Source organism: Cynocephalus volans, chromosome 6 (assembly GCF_027409185.1).
Source record: "Cynocephalus volans isolate mCynVol1 chromosome 6, mCynVol1.pri, whole genome shotgun sequence".
Taxonomy (NCBI): Eukaryota; Metazoa; Chordata; class Mammalia; order Dermoptera; family Cynocephalidae; genus Cynocephalus; species Cynocephalus volans.
This window is the reverse complement of record NC_084465.1, coordinates 155,340,849-155,353,996: the sequence shown is the minus strand read 5'-3', so window position 1 is coordinate 155,353,996 and position 13,148 is coordinate 155,340,849.

Here is a 13,148-nt window from a genome sequence, read left to right as displayed (position 1 = left end):
ATCAGCACTCCTTTGGTAGGTTAATAGATAAATAAACTGTGGTACATGCACACAATGGAATATTATTCAGAGCTAAAAAGAGATGCGCTATCAAGCCATCAAAAGACACAGAGGGACCTTAAAAGCATATAACTAAGTGAAAGAAGCCAATCTGAAAAGGCTATATATGGCATGATTCAACCACATGACATTCTGAAAAAGGCAAAACTATGAAACAGTAAAAAAATAAATGATTGCCAGGGACTGAGGGAAAGAGGGATAAATAGAGCACAGATGATTTTTAGAACAGTGAACATATTCTGCCTACTACTGTAATGGTGGATTATCTGTCATTATACATTTGTCAAAACCCAACATCGAGGGAACCCTAATGTAAACTATGGACTCTGGGTGATATTGATACATCAACGTAGGTTCATCAAATGTAAAAAATGTAATACTCTTGTGTAGGAAGTCAATAGACACAGAGGTGGGGTGGGAGGGGGACAGAAAGTAAATGGAAACTCTCTGTCCTTACTGCTCAATTTTGCTGTAAACCTGAAACTGCTCTAAAAAAGGAAGTCTATTAAGAAAAACACAACAGGAAGGGGTACCCATGGGGAACACAAGTTTTGGATGACGGGATGAAGATATCAACAAATTCTCTCCCCAAAGAGCAGGTAAAAAAGCTGCACAAAATTGCCAAAAGCAACAATTTCAGTATTCTGGTAATTGACCAAAACATCACAACAAACTGAGAAGTGATGACTCATGAAAACTACTGAACTACAAGCAAGAACAATTCAAGACTGTGGCATTCCCTCCAGGGGCTGCTAACAGTGCCCACAGGCCCCAGCTCCGTTGGTATGGTAGTTCAGTCAGGCTGGGGAAAGCCAGGAAGCCAGCAGCTCTGCTGTCACAGCCAGAGGGACTCATACAATTTGGACAATTTTCAGACAAACTGGTGATTTGCTGGAAACAAACAGGAAGGACCAGCAGCTCTACTAGTCTCATCAGAGACCAGAGCCTGCCCAAACCACCCATACGTCCCTGACGAATGGTGGAGCTGAGTGTGTGCAGAGAAGACACGGCAGGAGGAGAGCCCGGTAGAAGACAAACACCAGGGACACTGGGATTCTGAACGCACTCCCTGTCCACACACAGATCATAAGCAAATAGTGGCAGATTCACTGACTCAAGGTGTCTGAGACTACTGATGACCAAATACCATGCATGCAGACAAAGGGGTAATTCCTGGGAAGCCATGTATATAACAATAAAAACAAGACAAAAATTTGAGTAGAGACACCTGCCACTATACATTGCTAACAGAATTCACAGATTTAATACAGGCAAGTTACTAAACAAACAAAACAGCAAGAACAACTCTTAAGAGGAAAAAATCAGAATGGAGAGTTGCTATGATCTAAAACATCCAGTGTTTAAGGAGAAGTCCATAAAACATGAAAAGAAACAAGGAAGTGTGACCCACACTTGTGCGGAGAAAACAAAAACAGTTAACAGAAAGTGTCTTTAAGTGTACCCAGATGTTGTATTTAGCAAAAACTTACACTTCAAAGCAGCAAGTGTAAGTACTTAAAGGAAGTAAAGGAAACCGTACTTAAAGAACTCAAGGAAAGTGTAATGACAGCGACTGAACAAACACAGAAACCCAATAAAGAGCTAGAAATTATTTATTAAAAAAGCAGAAATTCTGCCATTAAAAAGTACAATGACAGATAAAAACCTCACTGATGGACTTAACAGCAAATTTGAGATGGCAGAAGAATCAGTCAACTTGAAGAATACATGATCTGAATCAGGACAAAGAAAAAAAGAGATCGAAGAAAAATGACCCACGAGGCATCATCGAGCACCCCAACATATGTGGAAAAAGAATTTCAGAAAGAAAGAAAAGGGATAAAATACTTGCAGAAATACTTGGTAACTGAAAACGTAAATTTGACTTTAAACATTAATCTATAAAGTCAATGTTTACCCTTAGTAAAATAAAAACAAATATATCCACTCCTAGGTACATCATAGTCAAAGTGTTTTCACAGAGAGAATTTTGAAAGAAGCAAGAGAAAAATTCTCTTCTTGTACAAAGAACACAATAAGGTTAACCACTGACTTCTGATCAGAAACAATGGGGGAAAGCAGTGAGATGGCACTTTCAAATCTTAAAGAAAAAAATTGTCAACCAAGCATTCCACGTCCAGCAAATCTACCCTTTAAAATGAAAAAAAGATAAAAGAAATTCCCAGATAAACAGACTAAAACAACGTGCTGCTGGCAGTCCTACCTTACAAGAAATACTGAAGGCAGGTCTTGGAACTCAAATAATGCTGGATTCTTAGATTTGAAAATACTGAATTGATTTATCAAGGCGGTATATATGTGTGCAAATAAAATGTTCCCAAATTCCTTGTCTACTGTAACTTTTATTGATTTTAGAAGCGAAAATACAAGAAATGTATGAAAAATGTGCTTTGAGGCTTTCATTTCAACTTTCTGTACTTATTGAGCCTTGTGAATTTCATATAATAAAGTATTGTTAAGTCCCTCTAGCTGAAGACAGTAAAGATTGAAACAAAAAATTATAAAAATTTTATTCAAACAAAGCTAAAGTATAAAAGAAATTTAAGTTCTATATCTAAGTTGATGCAAGGCAAGAACATATAATGTGGAAAGTGGAAGTTGCAAAGAGAGGACATCCTGAGAGTAATAATCCCTGGAAAATAAGAAAAATTTCAAGGACAACTCCAAATTATCAAAAACTATGAAACTAATGGAGCTCAAGTGGAGATCTCCAAGGAAGCAGGTAATATCTGGGTTCCGAGAGCAAAGAACAGAAACTTGAGAAAGGTTATCTGTGACAGGTTGAGCAGGTAGAGCTAGAAGGAGGGATCTAGAAGGCCCAGGAGGATGGAGGGACTTGCTGGGCAGGGGGGAGGGCGAGGGGCTCTGATTCAGCCTCTTCCTATTTTTGCCCCCGACCCCACCCTCAGAAGTTCTTTGTGATGACGCCACAGCTCTGTGATGCAGGCCTGGACCTTAGAACCAGAGGGAACTTCCAGGGCTCAGTTGCCTGAAGGCAGCACTGCGATTCAGAAGATGGAGAATCTTCTCTTCACTCTGAAGAGCGTTAGTGCCACATGGCTGAGCCCCAGCTCTGTTTCCTGGGTGGTGGAGATCACCTTTGCCTTCCTGGGTGGGGTGGGGCTCTTCCTTTTGTTACTCCCCTGTCTCCAGAAGGATGGATCCTTACCATCAAATAGGAAAAAGAGAAACACGAGGAAGGTAAGCAAACCTCTGCACAAACCCAACAGACAATGAGTTTCTCTTTCCTTCCTATTACTATTTCCACTCTTCCAAATCACCTAGAGAGATTTCTGAGATGGGAAATGTCAGGAAAGATTAGAGCATCATCCTTCTAGGGACAGGCAGGGCAAGGGTAAGAGTGGGCACTACGGTTTCTGTCCAAAGCTCTCAGAACAGCTGTGCTGCTGAGCTAGAAGAGCCAGGGCAAGGGCAGACACTAAGACTCAACTTGGTGGCCTAGGCTGGGATTGCTGAGAGCTGAGATCTCTGCAGGAGAGCTGAGCACTGGCTCTTCAGTGCCTTCCCATGACATGCCCCTTGGTCCAAGACTTGCCTCCACATCAGGTTCATCTAAGGGCCTTGCTGTGCTCCTAACATCCTCTCATCAGAGGATGGAGGTGTCTCCAGCCTGAGGAGAAAGAATCCTACGTAACAGCTCAGATGCAGGTCTAGCCTTTGGGTATCCAAAGCAGAGGAACTGAGGACATCCACAATGAATCTCATGTAGAAAACCCCTCTTTGCATTTTTCACAAAAGGAAAACAGGAAATATTTTTTTATACATACACGTTAAAAATGACTAAAAGGCAAGAAAAGAGCACAGAGCTCTATCAGCTAAATGCAGAACGTGGTGTTGTCTGAGAACACTGCACGTCTGCAGCTTGTCTAGCGGGAGAAGAGTGAGACTCGGGTCCCAGCCCCTCGTTCTTTCTTGTCTTAGCATCAGGTGGAGACAAGGAGAAGCAGGAGCAGGAAGAGTGGCGCTCTACAAGGTAAGGCTCGGCCCTTCCCCCGGAGCCCCAGAGGAAACTTGACCTCACACATGTCCCTGAGTGACAAGGGCTACATCTCTGAGGATGTCGTTACAGAGGCCTGACAGGGAGGGCCCTGGGAAGGAGATCAGCACCTGGGGTACTTCTCAGATTCTGTGCTGGGAAGGAAGCTAGGACAGGCCAGGGATGGGGGACAGTGGACCAACCGTGCTGGACCTGGAGGTGGGGCCTCGGGCCCAACTGTGGGCATGCTGTTTAACTTTGCCAAGGCTGATTCCTCCTTGCCATGACCCCGTCCTTCCTCCCCCAGAGAGTGGTTGTGAGGACCATGGGGTGCTGGATGTGGAATCACTTTGTAAACTACAAAGCGCTGCCCATCTTTGCACCTTACTGTCACTGCCCAAGATCATATGGCCTTGGACACTGATGCTGGGGCTCCACAGTCTAATCTCCCAATCTCCCTGAAAGGGACATTCCATTCGGCCTCCTGTAAGATCCCCAGGCCCCTCCCTCCACCATAACCAAGTCTGCTCATTTCAGCCTGTAGAGATGGCCTGGGGGAACTGAAGGAGGTTTGGGGCCTGATCTCACTTCTGCAAAGGTGAGGAACTTTCCTTTTCTCTCCCATGTCCTCCTTCCTACCAGGGCCTATGATGTGACCCCAGAGCCTGGGGCTGACCTGGGAAAAGAGTCCAAGAAAGGGGATGGGATGTGACCAAAACCCTGGGGCAGGGGAGGCAGGAGCTTTGTGAAGCCAGTGCATGGGCAGTGGAGGGGCCCTGGGTGCAGGTGCCGCTCCTGGCCTGTCTGCTCCTTGCTACAGCACCTGCGTCCTGTCTCCTGCAGCCTCCTGGCGGAGATCCCTGATCCTCCAGGTGAGGTGTGCAAACCAGCACCTGCCAGAGCCCACCAGCCGTGCAGGGAGAATGTGGAAGATTCTGCTCCTGTCACCTTATCCCCACTCACTGTCCAGGCTCCTCTGGCCGAGTGTCCTCTACCTGTGGCCTCCACCCTGTCACCAGGCCAAAGGACTTCCACCGTTTCTGTTGAGTCATGCTCACCCCTGAGTGCCTCTCAGCCATCAGAGCCTTTGCTCCCCCTCGACAGCCTCTCAACCCCGCCACTCACACTTGTCCCTCCCCCATCACGAACCCCTGACCCTGTGGCCTCCCATTTGCCTCCAGCAGACTCCAGCCTGAGTACTTCTCAGCCGAACTCAATGGCACTCCCGCTAGGCTCCACCCCACAAAGCTTGTCTCCACACAACTGCTGTTTGACTTCTCCCATCCCAGCGATCTCCAGCCTTAGTCACCCAAGCTGTCCCATCCCAGCCCTCTCCTGGTGGCAGGTGGCTGCCAAGGTCTCGTGCCTCCCCACCTCGTCACAGGGTCAATCCCATCAAGAGGGTGTTTCCCACCACCCACCAGAGGCCCCGTTTTCGGGAGACCCCACACAAAGCCACCTGGAGGCTGGTGGCCCCTCTTTTGTCAACCCTAATATCCAGAAGCTATTGGAGAGGCTAATCACCAAGAGAACAGGACAGAAGATCAGGAACGACAAAGAAAAAGAGAAATCAGACCATTCCCTGGATTCTCTGGGGAATACATTAAAATCACTGGGTGATGAGCAGGACACCAGAACCCCGCAACCCTTCTGGTGCATGAAAGACAAACCAAAGCCGCTGCCTGGTCCTCAGCAGCTCTCTGATCCCAAGGTCTTGGAGGACCATTTACAGTGGAAAAGCAGCCAGCTCTACTGGGGCCTCCCGTTTCTGCACAGCGAGTCCCTGGTGGCGACAATCAGGGTCTCTGGTTCCCCACTGGAGTTTCCCTCTGTTTTATTCAATGACCTCTCTCATTCCTTTCCAGTACAAAATCAGACTCAACTATCTCCACAATTGTTTCAACCCCCAATCTGGTCCCCCCATGTGCCCCAACCCCAACCTCTGACTCAAGCCTTGCCGCTGTCCCAGCCCTCACCTCTGGCTGAGACCCACAGCCAGCCCCACACCTCATCCTGTCTCCCCATCCCACCGTGCTACTCACCACCGATCGTGGCCCGGGGAGCAGCTTGTCCTACAGACCAGCAGCAGGCCCAACCTCTTATCCCAACTTCTATCCCACGCGTGGCCTGTCACCCTTCAAAGAAGGAACAAGAAAGTAGGAGGGATTTACCCACCATGGTTAAGAACCCTCAGGAAGCTTTTAGCCAACTCACCCCTGACAGTGAGGCCTCCCAAGAAAACGAGTCAGTCTCCCTCCTCCCAGGGGATTTCATCAGCCCTGAGCTCCGGGAGCAACTGGAGAAACACCTTCAACAGAGCTTCACACAGCATTGCTGTGGGCTGTCCCCCAGACTCCACGTGTCTCCAGACCTGATACAGCCTCAGGACCTTCAGCAGAGGTACACACAACACTGCTGTGGACTGTCCCGCAGGCCCCACGTATCTCCAGACCTGATACAGCCTCAGGATGAATTCCCAGGGACTTCTCGAGTAAAGGACAGGCACGAGCCCTCTGTGTTTGTAGGTGGGAGCAGCCAGAACATGCAGAAAATGGAGTCCACGGGCCCAGCCAAATCCCATCTTGGGGAGATCCCAAGCAACGACACAAAACACTGTCTGTGGAGGGTCCTAGAACATCTACCCAGGGCTTCAGAAAGCAGCTCAGGTAAAGTTCCAGGTGCCAACACTGAGAAAAAGTCAGAAAGGGACTGGATGATGCCATTGGGAAGTGACTCAGGAAAGGACTCACCAAGGAGCCCAGACATGAAGCATCTAGAAGACATCGTAGAAGTCTGTTTGCCCAGGAAAGTGCGGGAGGTCAATGAGGGCATGGTCCCTGTGGGTGTTCATCATCCCAGTCTTGCTAATGGCCATGTCTTGTTTCTGGAAAACTCAAACACTCACATGGAAACTGGAAATCTAGCGCCCTCTGAGAGCAAGGTGTCCCACGTAAACACCTCCCAGCAGCTTTCCTTCCTTGATGTGCACACTCAACAGGTGCTGGAAGCACATATTAAAAGTTTTCAGGCAAGCCACGAGTGGGGCGGGACCCTCAAGGTCCACAAGCCCCCATATCTTAAGGTACAAAAAGCTCAATGCTTGTCCCTTCCACTGCCTGCCTTTCCCTCATCAGCCACCACTGAACCTGGGGCCAAATCCAGAGCTGAGGCTGCCAATATCCCAGAAGAACCTCCTCACAAAGATCCAGGAGAGAAGGTGGTAGCAAAAACGTCACTTTCCACCCTGTGTCATCCTCTCCCTGTCCCCTTGCCTGTGTGTAAGGAAGCCCAGAGGTCTGCATACAACACAGAGACCAAATCTGGTGACAAGTGCAGGTCCTCAGAGGACCCTCTGACAGGACAAGAGGGCAGGAGGCCTTCTCAGCCCCTCATACGTAATGCCAGGGGCACAACCTGTCATAGTGCGAATGTGCTGGGGGCTGAGAGAGGCAGCCTAGACCTGAGTACAAGTCCAGCTATGTCCAGGAGCAGCCAGGGGCAGGAGGAGCCCAGGAACCCAAAATGTCAGAAACCACAGAAGAGCCTGAGCCAGATGTTTGGCCCTACTGACCAGAGAGGGGGCCACAGGAGGCTCACACAAGGAACGCATGAACAAACACTTGTAAGACTAAGCCCCCCTGCAAAGGACAGGAAGTCAGTAAAGTTCTTAAGTAGCCAGTCCTCCCAGCTCCCACCAGAGAAGGGACAGGCGACTCCAGAAAGCCACTTCAAGAAAAGGATCAGGCGCTTTCTTCAGTGGATTGTACCCAGTGCAAAAGGCAAAGGGCAGAAAGATCCCCTGCAAAAAGGCAAGCCAGCATCAGCCCCTGCCCGGAGCTGGGTACCAGTCCCAAGCGGACTGTTTGTGGACAACTACGTGGCTGAAGCCCAGGCACTCATGACTGCTGTTGGACAGATCCTAGAGGAGAAAATGAGGCTTCACCATGAAGTTTCTGCCTTGACAGCCCCAGTGGGAGGGCGTTCCTGCCACCACAGGGGTCCCTCCTACCCAGAGCAAAGAACAGTGGTGAGAGGTATGGCCTGCTGTCACCATGCCACTCCAGTGGGTCACAGCCATCCATTCAAGTACAGGTGGATCAGAGATGGGAACAGCAGTGGGGCCCCACTTCCCAGGAAGAGTCCCTGCCAGCATAGGCCACTGGCGGTGAGAGCCTCAGGCTGCTCCATTCACTGCCCTAGACACTGTCATCTTCAGAGAGGTGTCTGGTCTGGTCAACCAGTTCATACTTCTCACCCCTTTCCGGGTGGGAAAAGTTTTCCCCCAGAACTCCTTCAGCCCCCACACAAATAATCTGTTTTCCCCCACGTCACCAGTCCCTCTGTGTGCTGATGTATCCTCCCCAAGATATGCACAGTTTCCTAATACATGTTTTTCCTCCTCAGAGGTAGTGGCTCTGTCTGTTCCCTGTGGGGCTTAGAAAAGGGGTCAGCCCTTCCTGAGTGCAGCTTCTAGAAGGGACTGGGCCTGCAGGAGGCTGACCGTGGCCTTGCAGACCCGCCCTCACCCTGGAGTCCCTCCCTCCACCTCGTTTTCATGACGCAACCATTACTAGTTAGGATGGGCAAACCCCGTGAAGACCCCACCTGGGGTGGGGCTCACCCATCTGCCCTGCTTTTCCTCGACCTTGAACCTGGTGTGTCACAGGGGATGGGTCCACAGAGGCCAATTCTCCTTGGCCTGGAATGTCAGAGTCAAGAAGCCTCATCTGTCACAAAGTGAGCTCAGGAAGTCTGGGGGAGCAGTGCTGGCCCAAAGTCCAGGGGGAGAATTGTGACCTTGGAACTCTCACAGGGACACACTTGTCTGCCTTGGGTCCCTCTCTCCTGCGACTGGGGATGGACATAGGCCCTGCTGACCCCTCTCAGCTCACTTGGGTGACATGACATGGAACATCACCCTTCCTGTCCAGAGCAGCGGGAGGACAGGCCTCCAGTAGCACCAACAGCCCCTGCCCGGACCACCTGCCGCACCCCCTGGGCATGACCGTGTGCGCGGTCACACCCAGTAGAGGCACACAAAGGACCGAGGGTGGGATGTGGGAGAACTGTGCAGCTCAGAGCAAAAAAAAAGAGCTGCGTGGCCTGGGGACACCGTCATTGCACACATCCCACCCTGTCCATAGGCCTGGAGGGGACATGTCAAGGCCATGCTCCAGCTCCAGGGTCACAGGCCTGGGAGGGCTGCCTTCAGCTCAGAGGGCCAGGCCAGGGATGATCGTTTCCAATGGTCCATCTGAGGACCTCACCCTGTCCCTTGCAGCATCCTTGGAAGGAGGCGCTGACCACAGGACAGCCAGTACTGGTGAACAGTCACAGTGGGGATCAAGCTTCTAATACCTAAAACTTAGGGGATATAATTCAATCTGTAACACCCAGCCTAGCTTAAAAGTGCTTAGGACACTTACATTTGCCTACAGCTGGGCAAAATCATCTCACACAGTCTATTTTATCATAGTGTTGAATATATTATGTAGTTTATTGTGTACTATACTGAAAATGAAAAACAGAATGGTTGTGTGGGGATTCAAAGTTCAGGTTCTACTGAATGAGACCAGGTTGGCTGGTTAGGTCAGTTGGTTAGAGCATAATGGCCTTATAACACCAAGGTCACAAGTTCAGATCCTTGTACCGGCAAGCTGTTCCCCCAAAGGAGAACAGGCCTCTACTGAATGTATCACTTTTGCACCATCAAAAAGTAGAAAAATTGTAAGACGAACCATTGTAAGCCAGAGACCTCCATATGTAACAGAGAGATACAGAACGGTTTACCCGACAACACTAGAACATACACTCTTCTCGTGCACATAGGACATTCTCCGGGACAGATCATTTCAGGCCACAAAACAAATTTCCATAGACTTAAAAAGAGAGATATTATGCTATGTGTCTTCTCCAAACAAAACAGGATAAAATTAAAACTCAATAATAGGAAAACTCACAAATACGTAGAAATTAAACAGCACATTCTGAAAAAAGCAATCACAAGGGAAATTAGAAAATAAAGAGAAATAAAAATGAAAATAAAACATACCAAAACTTATAGGATGTCTTCAGAAGGAAGACAAAAAGACAATCCCATTAAAGATAACAACTATGAAAATTGTGTAAGAGCCAGGAAAGATGTAAATGGAGACATGAAAAGGTCAAAATGTGGTGAAGAATGATGTCAAAGTGTAGAGTTAAAAAATCTTTATTCTTTTTGCAATGAAACTTAAATTGTTATCAGTTTTTATAGTTTAAAATTATCTGCTGTAACTATAAGATGTTTGTGGTAAGCCTTATGGTAAACACAAAGTAAAAATCTATTACAGATACACTAAAAATAAATATCACAACATAAAAATATACTACTAGGAAGAAATGACTATCACAAAGACAGACAGTAAGAGAGAAAAAAAGCCAAAAATAATATGGAAAACAACCAGAAAACAGGAAAATAACAGTTTTATGTTTTTAATCTATCAATAATAACTCCAAATGTAAATGGATTAAATTATCCAATTAAAAGAGACAGAGACTGGATATTTTATAAAACAAGATTCAAGTATATGAGGTCTACAAGGAACTTGCCTCAACCAAACATACACACAAAGGCTAAAAGTGATAGAACGGAAAAAGATATTCCATGCAATTAAAAACCAGAAAAGAGCAGCAGTAGTTATACTTTTATTGGATAATACATTCTTTAAGTCCAGAAACTTAATAAATGGGGTAATTCAAAGAGGACAAAAGCATTGTAAATATATCCACACCCAACACCAGACCACCCAGATATACAAAGCAAATAATATTGATCTAAAGGCAGAGACATAGACTTCAATAACAGGGATTTCAACACCCCAGTTTCAGCAATGGATAGATGATCCAAACAAAAAATTAACCAAGAAACATCAAGATTAAAATATAAACTAAATGGACCTAACAGACAGTTAGAGAAAATTTTATTTAACAGCTATAGAATACAAATGAAATGAAACTTTTTCCAAAAGAAACAACATATGTCACAAAACAAGTATTAAAAACTATTTTAAAATTGATATTCAGTCTTTTTTCCCAAGCACAATGGAACAAAACTAAAAATACTAAAACTCAACAACAGAAAAATCACTGGAAATTCTACAAATACATAAAAATTAACATGCTTCTGAACAATAGGTCAAAGCAGAATATTTTTAAAATTAAGAAACTCTTGGAGGCAAATGAAAATAGAAACACAAATCAATGTGTTGACAGCCACATGATTTTTGACAAAGGTGCCAAGAAGATACATTTGGGGAAAAGGCAGTTTCTTCGTCAAATGGTGATGAGAAAACTGGATATCCACAGGCAGAAGATTAAAACGAGACTTCGATCACTCACCATACACAAAAATCAACTCAAATAGATTTAAGACAAATTTAAGACCCTAAACTATGAAACTACTAGAAGAAAACTTTGGGGTAATGCTTCATGAAACTGAAATGGGCAAGGTCTTTTCAACAAGACTTCAAAAGCACAGGCAACAAAAGCAAAAATAAAGAAATAAAACTAAAAAGCTTCTACACAGCAAAACACACAATCCACAACATGAAGAGATAACCTATAAAATGGGAGAAAGTTTTAGCAAACTACACATCAGACAAGGGGCTAACATCCAGACTATATATAAGCAACTCAACCCAGGAGGAAATAAACCAATTATTCTATTTAAAAATGTGCAAAACACCTGAATAGGCATTTTTCAAAACAGACAAACAAATGGGCCAATAGGTACATGAGAAAATGCTGAAAATCACTAATTATCAGGGGAATGAAAATCAAAACCACAATGAGATATCACCTGAGCCCAGTTAGAATGGATATTACCAAAAAGAAAAAAAAAAAAAAAAAACTAAAAAATGAACGTTGGTGATTACGCAGAGAGAGGAGAATACTCACACACTGTTCGTAAGAATTTAAATTAGTACAGTCATAATGGAAAACAATACAAAGATTCCTCAAAAAAAGTAAAAAGAGAACTACATTAGGATCTAGCAATCCCAGTATTAGGTATATATAACAGATGAAATCAGTATGTCAAAGAGATATCTGCACTCCTACGTTCACTGAAGCTCTATTCATAATAGCCAAGAGATGGAATTAACTAAAACGTCCATCAACAAATAAATGGATAAAAAATGTGGTACATATACACAACGGAAGATTATTCAGGTACACGTTTAAAAAAAAGATGCCATTTGCGGCAACATGGATGGAGCTGGAGACCATTATGTTAAGTGAAGTATGCCAGGCACAGAAAGACAAATACTGCATGATCTCACTTATATGAGGATCTGAAAAAGTGTTCACATAGAAGAGTAGAACTGTGGTTACAAGAAGCTGGGAAAAGGAGGGGTGAAGAGGGGATGAGAACAGGATGGTTGATGAGTACACACTGACAGTGAAAAAGGAGGACAAGGTTTTGGTGTTCTAGGGTGACTGCAACTAATAATACTGTATTGTATATTTCAAGATGGCTAAAGAAAAGGACCTTGAATGTTATCACCACAAAGAAATGATAAATCTTTAGGTAATGTACATGCTACGCACCCTAAGTGGATCATTACACAATAACATGCATACGCATGTACTGAAACAACACTGTACCCCATAAATATGTATCATTTAAAAAATTAAAATTTAAAAATGCTCAAAGTGTTAGGACCCAAGGGGGGAGGATTAGTCCCTCTGGGGAAAGAAAAAGGCAGCACAAAACATTCAAGCTGGGCATCTGAGGTTAGGACAGTGGAAGGGGCTCAAGGACTCAGTGGCTGGCAATAACTGGGGGTCACAAACAACCGACAGGGACAGAGGTTCAAAATACATGAAATTGAGTGTTATGTTTGGGAACACAAAACCATTAAAATGAATATAAGAAAACGAGATGCTTCAAGAATTCATATTTAAAAAAAAATAAAGCCAGAAAACACCTATAAAACATTTTTTGAAAAGTAAAACAAACTGCCTACCCAAAATAAAAAATTCCCTTAATTGATTAGGGCACAAAGTCATAGAAAAATAAAAAACCCCA